The sequence below is a fragment of the Balaenoptera borealis genome, assembly GCF_965194805.1.
Source record: "Balaenoptera borealis genome assembly, chromosome: 15".
NCBI classification, from domain to species: domain Eukaryota; kingdom Metazoa; phylum Chordata; class Mammalia; order Artiodactyla; family Balaenopteridae; genus Balaenoptera; species Balaenoptera borealis.
Window position 1 is genome coordinate 58,034,632 of NC_138871.1, and position 13,964 is coordinate 58,048,595.

The window sequence follows — 13,964 nt, forward strand, 5'->3', positions numbered from 1 at the left end:
TTCCCCTCTGATTTCCTCAGTGATCACTTCGTTATTAAGTAGTGTATTGTGTAGCCTCCATGTGTTTGTATTTTTTACAGATCTTTTCCTGTAATTGATATCTAGTCTCATAGTGTTGTGGTCGGAAAAGATACTTGATACGATTTCAATTTTCTTAAATTTACCAAGGTTTGATTTGTGACCCAAGATATGATCTATCCTGGAGAATGTTCCATGAGCACTTGAGAAAAATGTGTATTCCGTTGTTTTTGGGTGGAATGTCCTATAAATATCAATTAAGTCCATCTTGTTTAATGTATCATTTAAAGCTTGTGTTTCCTTATTTATTTTCATTTTGGATGATCTGTCCATTGGTGAAAGTGGGGTGTTAAAGTCCCCTACTATGATTGTGTTGCTGTCGATTTCCCCTTTTATGGCTGTTAACATTTGCCTTATGTATTGAGGTGCTCCTATGTTGGGTGCATAAATATTTACAATTGTTATACCTTCCTCTGGGATCGATCCCTTGATCATTATATAGTGTCCTTCTTTGTCTCTGGTAATAGTCTTTATTTTAAAGTCTATTTTGTCTGATATGAGAATTGCTACTCCAGCTTTCTTTTGATTTCCATTTGCATGGAATATCTTTTTCCATCCCCTCACTTTCAGTCTGTATGTGTCTCTAGGTCTGAAGTGGGTCTCTTGTAGACAGCATATATATGGGTCTTGTTTTTGTATCCATTCAGCCAGCCTGTGTCTTTTGGTGGGAGCATTTAATCCATTTACATTTAAGGTAGTTATCGATATGAATGTTCCTATTCCCATTTTCTTAAATGTTTTGGGTTTGTTATTGTAGGTGTTTTCCTTCTCTTGTGTTTCTTGCCTAGAGAAGTTCCTTTAGCATTTGTTGTAAAGCTGGTTTGGTGGTGCTGAACTCTCTCAGCTTTTGCTTGTCTGTAAAGGTTTTAATTTCTCCATCAAATCTGAATGAGATCCTTGCTGGGTAGATTAATCTTGGTTGTAGGTTTTTTCTCCTTCATCACTTTAAGTATATCCTGCCACTCCCTTCTGGCTTACAGAGTTTCTGCTGAAAGATCAGCTCTTAACCTTATGGGGATTCCCTTGTGTGTTATTTGTTGTTTTTCCCTTGCTGCTTCTAATATGTTTTCTTTATATTTAATTTTTGACAGTTTGATTAATATGTGTCTTGGCGTGTTTCTCCTTGGATTTAGCCCCTATGGGACTCTCTGTGCTTCCAGGACTTTATTAACTATTTCCTTTCCCATATTAGGGAAGTTTTCAACTATAATCTCTTCAAATATTTTCTCAGTCCCTTTCTTTTTCTCTTCTTCTCTTGGGACCCCTATAATTCGAATGTTGGTGTGTTTAATGTTGTCCCAGAGGTCTCTGAGACTGTCCTCAGTTCTTTTCATTCTTTTTTCTTTATCCTGCTCTGCAGTAGTTATTTCCACTATTTTATCTTCCAGGTCACTTATCCGTTCTTCTGCCTCAGTTATTCTGCTATTGATCCCATCTAGAGTAGTTTTAATTTCATTTATTGTGTTTTTCATCATTGCTTGGTTCCTCTTTAGTTCTTCTACGTCCTTGTTAAATGTTTCTTGCATTTTGTCTATTCTATTTCCAAGATTTTGGATCATCCTTACTATCATTATTCTGAATTCTTTTTCAGGTAGACTACCTATTTCCTCTTCATTTGTTAGGTCTGGCGTGTTTTGACCCTGCTCCTTCATCTGCTGTGTGTTTTTCTGTCATCTCATTTTGCTTATCTTACTGTGTTTGGGGTCTCCTTTTCACAGGCTGCAGGTTCGTAGTTCCCATTGTTTTTGGTATCTGTCTGCAGTGGCTAAGGTTGGTTCAGTGGGTTGTGTAGGCTTCCTGGTGGAGGGAACTAGTGCCTGTGTTCTGGTGGATGAGACTGGATCTTGTCTGTCTGGTGGGCACGTCCACGTCTGGTGGTGTATTTTGGGGTGTCTGTGGTCTTATTATGATTTTAGGCAGCCTCTCTGCTAATGGATGGGGCTGTGTTCCTGTCTTGCTAGTTGTTTGGCATAGGGTGTCCAGCACTGTAGCTTGCTGGTCGTTGAGTGAAGCTGGGTCTTGATGTTGAGATGGAGATCTCTGAGAGATTTTTGCCGTTTGGTATTATGTGGAGCTGGGAGGTCTCTTGTGGACCAGTGTCCTGATGTTGGCTCTCCCACCTCAGAGGCACAGCCCTGATGCCTGGCTGGAGCACCAAGAGCCTTTCATCCACACGGCTTTTGGGAGGTCTGACGTTTTCTGCCAGCGTTCAGTGGGTGTTCTGTAGGAACAGTTCCACGTGTAGATGTATTTCTAATGTATCTGTGGGAAGGAAGGTGATCTCTGCGTCTTACTCGTCCTCCATCTTCTTCATTGTCTCCCACTGATAGAAATTTGATGTTATAAAATAATCTCAACAATTCTTTCTAACTAAAGCCTTGATACTGAGACTTAGACACCAGGAGAAAGGTGGGCTTGGACTTTGAAAAGTGGAGACTGGTGAGTGGTGTCTCACCGCTTTACTCCCAGTAGATCTGTGTTTTTATCTCCTGTTGACTCCCATTCTCCTTTAGTTTCTCCCACTATTATAATCCTTTTGCTCTTCACTTTCCAGCCAAGACACTCAGGATTTATCATCTTAATTGTCCAATTTCCTGTATCCTTAACTTCCTTCTTCCCTTTCAATACTAGTGCCCAGAGAACCCAACTTTGTTTCAATCAAACTATCCATGTTCTGGAATCAGGTGGAGGGTGTGTGAAAACAGAGTGCTGGGCCCCACTCCCAAAGTTTCTGATTGAGTAGTTCTGGGGTAGGGCCTGAACGTTTCCATTTCTATCAAGTTCCAGTGCTTGTTGATGCTGCTCCAGGGACTTCACTTTGAGAGCCACTGCTATAATATGAATCCTGAGTCATTCTGCATATACTGAGGAGGACCCTGTAACTATTTTAGTTAATCAAGACTATTAGTGAAGTGATATCAGCATCTTAACAACATAAGGCATCCCTTATTTTGTTTTTTACTTTTTATTTTACATTGGAGTATAGCTGATTAAAATGGATAACCAACAAGGCATCCCTTATTTATGTACCCACCCTCAATAACAGAAAAATGGCATCCATCTGTGAAGAACACCTTTGAGAAGGCTGTGGGACTCAGCACCATAGCACAAGGGACCTTGGAGGAGTCTTGCCTACCTGTGCAATGGGTAATAGGCAGATAGACCTCAGTCCTGGCTGTGGACCCTGCAAGTGGCCCATGAACTGGCTTCAGCCTCTTTTGGCCAAGGTCTGGGAGCCCTTGGAGAACAAGAACTTAGCACATCTCTCACAGATGAGAGGGCCTTTGTGGTAATCCAGGTTTCAAGAGGAGATATTCCAGCACTCCACTGGAGTAAAAATTATGAGTTTGGATGCATTGGAGTGGGCAGTTGTAGAGACTGTAGGAGCTGACTGTTACTTCAAATGCAAAGACGTCAACACAAAACTCCAAGAAACATGAAAAATTAAGGACACATGACAACACTAAAGGATCACAATAATCTTCTGCTCACTGAGCCCAAACACATGGAGATCTCTGATTTACCAGATAAAGAATTCAAAAAAGCTGTTTAAGGAAACTCAATGAGCTACAGGAAAACAGAGAAAGAAAATTAAATGAAGTAAGGAAAACAATACATGACCAAAATGAGAAGTTTAACAAAGAGACAGAAATAATAAAAAAAAAAACCAGACAGATTCTGGAGCTGAAGAATACAATGAATGAAATGAAAAAAATGCAGTAGATAGTATCAGCAGCAGACTCAATCAAGCGAAAGAAAGATTCAGTGAGATTAAAGACAGGAACTTTGAAAGTATCTTGGTCAGAGGAGAACAAAGATAAAAAGAATAAAAAAGAGTGAAGAAAGCCTATTTGGTCTTGGGGTACCATCAAAAGGATGAATTTGCTAATTATTTAAGTTTCAGAAAAAGAAGAGGGAGAGAAGGGGTGAGAAAGTATATTGATATAAATAATGGCTGAGAACTTCCCAAATCTGGCAAGAGATTTGGATATTCAAGTTCATGGAGCTCATAGGTCACCAAACAAAATCGGCTTAAAGAGATCCTCTCCATGACACATTATAATGATACTGTCAAAAATTAAAAACAAAGAGAATCCTAGCAGCAGGAGAATAAAAGTGTGTAAATTAAAAGAAAGCCCCCATAAGGCTATCAGTAGATTTCTCAACAGAAATCTTACAGGCCAGGAGAGAGTGGGATGATATACTCAAAGTGCTGAAAGAAAAAAACCTGCCAACCAAGACTACCTTATCTGGCAAAGCTGTCCTTCAGAAATAAAGGAAAGATAAAGACTTTCCCAGACCAATAAAAGCTGAGGGAATTCATCACCACTAGACCTGCCTTACAAGAAATGTTGAAAGGGGTTCTTCAGGCTGAGATGAAAGTATGCTAATTAATAACATGAAAACATAGAAAAATATACAATATTCTGGTAAAGGTAAGTATATAGTTAAATTCAGAATAGTCTAATACTGCAATATGGTGTATTGTTAATCACTTTAGTATAAAGGCTAAAGAACAAGAGTATTAAAAAACTATAGCTATACTAATTTGTTAATGAACACACAATACAAAAAGACTTAAAAATTGTGACATCAAAAACATAAAAGGGGGGAGGAAAAGGGGGGAGCTTTTGAACAACAAATGGGTCAAAGAAGAAATCAAATGAGAAAAAAAAATCTTGAAACAAATGAAAGTGGAAACACAGCATACCATAACCTATGGGATGCTGCAAAAGCAGTTCTAAGAGGGAAGTTTATAGTGACAAATAGCCTATATTAAGAAACCAGAAAGATCTCAAATAAACAACCTAACTTTACACCTCAAGGAACTTGAAAAAGAACAATCTAAGCCCAAAGTTAGCAGAAGGAAGGAAATATCAAAGATCAGAACAGAAGTAAGTGGAATAGACATCAGAAAAACAACGGAAAAGATCAAAACAAAAAACAAAAGCTGAGTTTTTGAAAACAAACAAAATTGACAAACCTTTACTTGACTGACTAAAAGAGAAGACCAAAGTAAATAAAGTCAGAAACGAAAGAGACATTGCAACTGATACTAGAAAGATACAAAGGACTATAAGACACTACTGTGAACAATTATACACCAACAAATTGGATAACCTAGAATAAATGGACAAATTCCTAGAAACATACAGCCTACCAAGACTAAACCAGGAAGAAAGAGAAAATTTTGAACAGACCAATAACAAGTAAGGAGATTGAATCAGTAATTAAAAATCTACCAACAAAGGAAAACACAGGACCAGATGTTTTATTGGTGAATTCTATAAAATATTTAAAGAATTAATGTCAGTCCTCCTCAAACTCTTCCAAAAAAAATTGAAGAGGGGGGAACTCTCTCAAACTTATTTTATGAGGCCAGCATTACCCTGATACCAAAGTCAGATAAGAACACTACAAGAAAACTACAGACCAAGCCCCTGATGAATATAGATGCAAAAATTCTCAATAAAACTTTAGCAAACTGAATTCAACATAACATTAAAAGGAGCAATACACCATGACCAAGTTGGATTTATTGCTCTGATGCAAGGATGGTGCAACATATGCAAATCCATAAATGTGATATTCCTCATTAACAGAATGAAAGATGAAAATCGTATGATCATCTCAATAAATGCAAAAAAAGCATTTGATAAAATACAACATTTTTATGGTAAAATTGTTCATTCAACAAATTGGGTATAAAGGGAACACATTTCAGCATAACAAAAGCCATATATGACAAATGCACAACTGACATTTACTCAATGATGAGCTTTTAAAAGCTTTTCGTTTAAGATCAAGAACAAGACAAGAGTACTCACTCTCATCACTCCTATACAATGTAATACTGGAAGTCCTAGCCAGAGTAATCAGGCAATAGAAGACCTCAAAATTTGAAAGGAAGAAGTAAAATTGTCTTTGTTTGCATATGATCTTGTATGTAGAAAATCCTAAACACTCCACCAAAAAACTGTTAGAACTAATAATTGAATTCAATAAAGTTGCAGTATACAAAATCAACATACAGAAATCAGTTGCATTTCTACACACTAACAATGAAATATCTGAAAAAGAACTAAAGAAAACAATCCTATTTACAATGGCATCAAAAGCAGTAAAATACTTAGGAATAAATTTAACCAGGGAGATGAAAGTTCTCTACATTGAAAACTACAAGACTTTGATGACAGAAATTGAAGAAAACACAAACAAATGGAAAGGTATTTCATGTTCATGAATTGGAAGAATTAATAGTGTTAAAATGTTCATATTACTCAAAGCCCTACATAATCAGTGCAATCCCTATTAAAATTTCAATGGCTTTTTCTATAGAAATAGAACAAATAATTCTAAAATTTATATGGAACCTCAAAAGACCTTAAATAATCAAAACAATCATGAGAAAGAAGAACAAAGCCAGAAGCATCAATTTCCTGATTTCAAACTATACTACAAAGTTATAGCAGTCAAAACAGTATAATACTGGCATTTATATAAACACATAGACCAATATAACAGAACTAAGAACTCAGAAATAATCCTTTGCATATACGGTCAATTAATATTTGACAAGGGAGCCAAGAGAACCTAGTGGGGAAAACAGTCTCTTCAATAAATGGTGTTGGGAAAATTGGATAACCACAAGAAGAAGAACAAAATTGTACACCAATCTTATATCAACAATAATTTTGAGTTTAAAAACTCAAATAGATTAAAGAATTAAATATAAGACCTGAAACCGTAAAACTTTTAGGAGAAAACTTATGAAAAAGCTCCTTGACATTGGTCTTAGCAATGATGTTTTTGGCTACGACACCAAAAGCACCAGCAATAAAAGCAAAAATTAATAAGTGGGACTACATCAAACAAAAAAGCTTTTCCACAGCAAAAGAAACAATCAACCAAATGAAAAGGCAGCCTGTGGAGTGGGAGAAACTATTTGCAAATGATGTATCTGACAAGGAGTTAACATCCAAAATATATAAAGAACTCATACAACTCAATACAAGAATCCAAAAAAAAAAAAAAAAACCTCAATTAATAATGGGCAGAGAAACTGAATAAATATTTTTCCAAAGAACATGTAGAGATATCCAACAGTTACATTAAAAGGTGCTTAACATCACTAATCATCAGGGAAATGCTGATTAAAGCCATAAAGAGATTTTACCTCACACCTGTTAGTATAGCTATCATTAAAAGGACAAAAGATAATAAGTGTTGGCAAGAATGTGGAGAAAAGGGAACCCTTGTGCAGCGTTGGGGGGTGTAAATTGGTACAGCCAATTAACTATGGGAAACAGTATGGAAGTTCCTCAAAAAATTAAAAATAGAATTACTGTATGGTCCAGAAATCCCACTTCTGGGTATATTTCCAAAGGAAATGAAGACATGATCTCCAAGAGATATCTGCACTCATTTACAGAGGTTCAATGCAGCACTATTCATAATAGCCAAGATATGGAAACAACCTTAAGTGTCCATCAGCAGATGAATGGGTAAAGAAGATGTGGTGTGTATGTGTGTGTGTGTGTGTATATATATATATATATATACACACACACACACGCACACAGACACACACACACACACACACAATGGAATACTACTCAGCCATGAGAAACAAGGAAATCTGACCATTTGCGACAACATGGATGGACCTCGAGGGCATTATGCTAATTGAAATAAGTGATACAGAGAGAGACAAATACTGTATGATCTCACTTATATATGGAATCTAAAAAAGATGAACTAATTGAAATAGAGTGTAAGTTGAATGGGAGCTGAGGTGGGGGAAACAGGGAGATGTTGGTCAAAGGGTACAAACTTCCAGTTATATGATAAATAAGTTCTGGGGATCTAATGTATAGCCTGGTGATTATATTTAATCATACTACATTGTATACTTGAAAGTTGCTAAGAGAGTAGATCTTAGATATTCTCACCACAAAAAAGTAAGTGGTAATTATGTGACATGATGGGGGTGTTAACTAAAGGTATGGTGGTAATCATTTAGTAATACATACATGGCTGAGTAATAAAAAAGAAACGAAACTGAGTTATTTGTAGTGAGGTGGATGGACCTAGAGTCTGTCATACAGAGTGAAGTAAGTCAGAAAGAGATAAACAAATACTGTATGCTAACACATATATTTGGAATCTAAAAAAAAAAAAAAAAAGGATATGAAGAACCTAGGGGCAGTACAGGAATAAAGACACAGACGTAGAGACAGGGAGGGGGAAGGGTAAGCTGGGATGAAGTGAGAGAGTGGCATGGATTTATATACACTACCAAGTGTAAAATAGATAGCTCGTGGGAAGCAGCTGCATGGCACAGGGAGGTCAGCTCGGTGCTTTGGGACCACCTAGAGGGGTGGGATAGGGAGGGTGGGAGGGAGATGCGAGAGCGGGGGGTGTATGGGGATATATGTATATGTATAGCTGATTCACTTTGTTATAAAGCAGAAACTAACACAGCATTGTAAAGCAATTATACTCCAATAAAGATGTTAAAAAAATACATACATGTATCAAATAAAAACACTGTACACCTTAAGCTTAATATCACATGTCTCAACAAAGCTGGAAAAACCAAAGGACACTCAGAGTAAAAAAATTACAAAAAACCCTAAGCAAATTTAAAACACAAATATCCATGTCCTACATATATGCTTATACTACTGAGTCCTTAGATACAAACAAATAAAACTGTGCTTATGGATGCCTTATACATACCTAGTTTACAACTTCATGTTGTCGGAAATCTGCCTCATGATCAATATGAATTCCCAGGAAGCTCTCTAATGATCTTCCCAATAGTCATTACAAAACTTTGCTATTTAAAACGTTGGCTTAGGTTTAGACAATCTAGCCTCCTAGAATAAATAAAAGGTCATCAAGTAGGAATTTGCCTAACTTTATGACTCTCACCTACTAAAAAATTAATTACACCCTTTCTGCTTCTTGCTTACCTCTCAGCCCATCTTTCTTCCATTTCTGTGGAAGAGGTGTTTTGGTTTGTGGCTCATTCCATCACTGTGTTCTCAGTTCTGAAACTTTTTATTAATCATGATGCATTCTTAACCTCTTGCTCTCCATAGGATTTTTTTCTCCTCAGCAGAAAGGTATGATCCAGGTCTCTCCTATATTTACAAAACAGTAACCAAACCCCAAACCCAACCCCTCTTTTAAAAAGGCTGCTAGGAAAATTGGGTATCCGTATGCAAAAGAATGAATTTGGACCCTTACCTCCAACCATATGCAAAAATTCACTTGAAATGGGTCAAAGACCTGAATATAAGAGCTAAAATGATAAAACTATGAGAAGAAAACATAAGCTTAAATCTTAGTGACATTGTATTAGGCTGTGATTTCTTACATATGACACCAAAGCACAAGCAACAAAAGAAGGAATAGATTAGTGAGACTTCATTTAAATTAAAAGCTTTTGTGCTGCAAATTTCACCATTAAGAAAGTGAAATTTTTGTGTGTATGTGTATGTGCTACTGCTCATATTTTCCCACCTCTGCATTCAAATACATGTTGGTAATTTGTAACTGGCCATGGTGGGAATGTTTATAAAATGGAAATCAACAAAGGCTACAAATCAGGGCTGTTTTTTTAGTTTCAGGAGATCCAGTTTCTAAACATTTACTGGAACACCCTTGGATATATGAATGTATATATTTCAATAGTATTCTATAATCAATCTCATTCTCTTTTTTAATTTTTAATTTTTTTGCCCACGCCACATGGCTTGTGGTTTCTTAGTTCCCTGACCACGGATCGAACCCCGGGCCCACAGCAATGAAAGTGCCAAATCCTAACCACTGGACTGCCAGGGAATCCCCCAATTTCATTCTTATTGCATGCTCTGACTGGCGTTCTTCCTGCTGTCTTTTTTTATACTGATGCTCTCCTGCAAGCCATTCTCAACATTGCTTTCAGGATCATGTCTCTTCAGCGTGAATATGATCTTGACATCCTTTTGTTAAAAACTCCCTCAATATCTCCACACTTTATCTTCAAGATAAAGTTTATCTTCAAGATAAAGTTCAAACTCTCTCAGGTCATATCAGATCCCTTCCTCTCCTTGAAGTTGTTTCAGTTACTTTGAAGTACTACTTGGATGGCATCAGGCTGTCCCTTGCTTTTGGGCCTATGGACCTGTTCATTCCTTTGTGAAAATTCCTTTTCCTTTTTATTTGTAAAGTGTACTCTTAACTTATTCTAAGGCTTACTAAGCCAGGACATTGCTTCTGAAAAGATTTACCTTAACATTCTCTTCTCCTGAGCTACGCTGCTTCTTGCCCCCAAGCTTGTGGATGAACTAATTGTTCTTTCTCTCTCCTTTAACCTTTATGTGCTTGGATTTGGTTATATATTCACGTTCTTATTCCTCTGTGCAGTGAGCTTCTTGATGGGCAGACTTTGATCTTGTATACCTCTCTGTTCTCAGCTTCTAGCACATTTTTCTGGAATATTATAAGTGATCAGAAATGATTTTGGAATGTATTGAAATGAAAGAATGAAAAGTATGGTTGTTAGTGAGGTCAGTGTATTTTGATGATGGTGGTGATCATGATGATTACATGATGACAACAGTGGGTCCAGTGATACAGCCATGCTCATTGAGGAAATACTTCATGTTCCATTTGCTTGTTGAATTCTCATTGACTTCTCTCAACAATTCTGTAAGGAAAACTTTTTTAATCCTTCATTTATAGATGATAAATCTGAGCTTCAGAGAGAAATCACATAGCTTTCTCTCAAATAATAAATAGTAGATATATTCTCAAATAGTACATAGTAGATTTAGGTTTCCAGCAAAATCTATCCAACGTTAGAGCCCAATTTTTCCTAACATGACCTGGAATTTGAATCAGAAGAACTAGATGAGTTTTACTTCTGATTACACTTCCTATTAGGTTAGAGAACTTGAGCTAGTAAATACTTCTTTGAGTCTTAGATTTCTCATCAGTGAGATGGGGATAATAGTATCTGCCTTGTATACATCATAGGGCTTTTACAAAGACTGAGCAGAAGATGTGAAGATCTTTTATTCATAAACTGTAAAGCCCTTTTGTGAATAATTCTTATTTTTAAACTATACCAGCACATGTTGTCATCATAAGTAATATATAAAAACATAATAACACCACATTTTTGATAAGCTACACTTTTGATAAATTCAAAGTTCCAAGGACCCACCACAAAAGCCAACACAGCAAATGATATAAAATGTATATGGGCTATAAACTGTAAGAAGAAAAGAAAAGCGTGTTTCTAGAATTGATTTTTAGGTGCTGCTAATTTGAAATGTGATTACTGATTTTCCAGGTTCTACAGTTCAGTCCGATATTCCTGAATATTCAACTCTTGTGGATATTTCTGTGCTGCTTTATGTACTATTTATTGTTAGGTGAGGACTGACATGAAATGTGTATAGCTACATCTAACGGTGAGTTTGAGGTGGAGAGAGATGAAATCCAGGCAGTGTGGCTCTGTCCCAGAAGTCAAACAGTAATGTCAAGGGCTGAAAATGTTTGTCTGAGCCTTTGTCCAATGTAAGTATACATTCTCTTTAGTTCTTAATATTTGGTGTAATTGACTCTTTTAGGAAACAACGTTTTTAGAATCCCCTCACCAAAGGAGGAGATTCCTTAGCCATTCTAAATGACGTCAGAATGACATTTCTGAAACATTAAGAAAATAAGAATATCTAACAACAACCCAAGAATTTCTTAAGAAAATCTGGAAACTGATGGTTACATGTAGCCTGCATCCTGTTTAACAATAAAACATCTACAAGGAGCAAAGAGAAGACTCCTTTGTTTTTTGTTTCTCTTTGTAGCTGAAGAGACCTTAGAAATCATTCTAACCCTAAAGTAGAGAGCCTTTGCAAATCAGCAGAAAGAAAATAAAAAGGACTATCAGAAGGGAATGTTCTATACTGATCTATTCTGTCTCCGGATTTATCTCCATGGAAAACACTCTGTCTCCTTTTGACACAGGCATTCTGCTCTCCTTGGCTGCTTCTCACAGTTCTGCCCTTGTGGGTGTTTGGAAACAGACAAATCAAAATAAGCTTAAGCATTCAAATGGCTACTTAGCATTATGTCTGCCATAAGCTAAAGGCCATCATGCAACTATTTTATAGATACTGGCAGCACTCACCTGACAGTCAAACATAATTTTTCCTCCAGAATATGTATTTGTTTGATTTGCATGATACTCAACTGATGACACTTCTAGGACATATGTGTATGTATAAGGGTGTGTGTGCATGTGTGTGTAAGTGTATGTAAGACACTAAACTATTAGTTAACTGGATTAATGATAGACAGTACTAGTTAAGTGTGCTCTTTAAAACACATTATAATATTTCAGTATTGCATCATTCTTTTGCTGTTTTTGAACACAGTATTTTTTTTATATATGTGGAAAATACAATGGCCTCTGTGCAGTGATTTCAGTGGCTCAAGAAAAGAGCATTTTATGTTCTCAAACTTCCTCCCTCTGGTACTGATACATGAAACTTTTATCCTGGGGGTAAAATAAGGTATTACATATACAGAGATACAGGTTTTAAAGACAATAACTCTGGGAGCAGCTATATAACTTCTTATATTCGTTCAGGCCAAAATGGCTTTCCTGAGGCTGGGAGAAAGCAAGAGTGAGGGGAAAATAATGGAAAAAACTCTAAGATTATGCAAGCTTGCCTACAGCTGTTATACCTCTGTCATCTAACAAAGGATGCATGAAGAATATTGACTAAATTTCCTAATGTATCAGTGATTCAGTCTTTTACTAAAATGTCCCAGTGTATTGTATACATGCTTTTTTATGCATACAGATAGAGAGCTGACATGCAGATGGTGTGTTTCTATTCCAATAGTCAAACGGCAACATCCAGCATTGATTTTTTTAAAAAAAATTCTTTTAAGGCTTCAAAGATGTTACAAAGCCAAACAGCAACATCCAACACTGAATTTTAAAACATTCTTTCAGAATTTTGAAGATGTTTCACACTCTCTGCTGGCCTCCAAGTTTCTGATGAGTATTTGACCCTTAATCAAACCTCTTTTTGCCGGTATGTAATGTGGGGGTGTGCGCACTTGTGCACGCACGTGTGGGTGTTTCTTGCTGCTTTTAAACTTCGTTCTTTATCTTTCATGTTCAATAGTTTGACCACAATGTGGCTCAGTATGTTTTATTTATTTATTTATTGTCTTGATGTTTGATGAGAATCCATATCTAAAATTTTATCTTTCGTCAAATTTAGGAAATTATTGGTATAATTTTATGAAATACATATTTTTTTGCCCCATTCTCTTCCTTCATCTTCTAGGGCACCCATTACACATATGTTGGACTGTTTGGTATTATCTACTAGGCCCTGAGGTTCTGTTCACAGTTTTCTGTCTTTTTTTCTGTATTTTTCATATTGAATGATTTCTACTGTTCTGTATTAAAGCTAACTTACTCTTTCCTCTGTAATTTACATTAAATTGTTCAGGCCATCTAAGAAATTTTTAATTGCAGGTATTGCATTTTTCATTCTAGAGTTCCATTAATTCTTGTTATCATTTCTTCTGTTGAGATTTTCTATCTTTTCATTCTTCGAAAGTATACATTTATTTATTTATATATTTTTAAATTGAGTATAGTTACCAAAGCCAGTTTAAAGTCCTTGTCTCCTAGTTCGAACATCTGGTTCATCTTCAGGTTGGTCTCATATCATTTTTTCAGATTATTACTCTTTAGAATGTGTTTTATTTTCCTCATCATTTGTCTGTTGGGTAATTTTGTATCATATTCTGGACATCGAGAAGATTAATTTGTAGAGAATATGGATTCTGTTATTTATTTCAAGTGA

The 13,964-nt window shown here is 36.2% G+C and overlaps 1 long non-coding RNA gene across 15 annotated transcripts in view; it reads left to right on the top strand.

Moving 5' to 3' along the window:
• LOC309612491 overlaps window positions 1-13,964 on the top strand; it is a 637,465-nt gene that overhangs the window by 493,014 nt on the left and 130,487 nt on the right. The gene's annotated exons all lie outside the window — the stretch shown is intronic.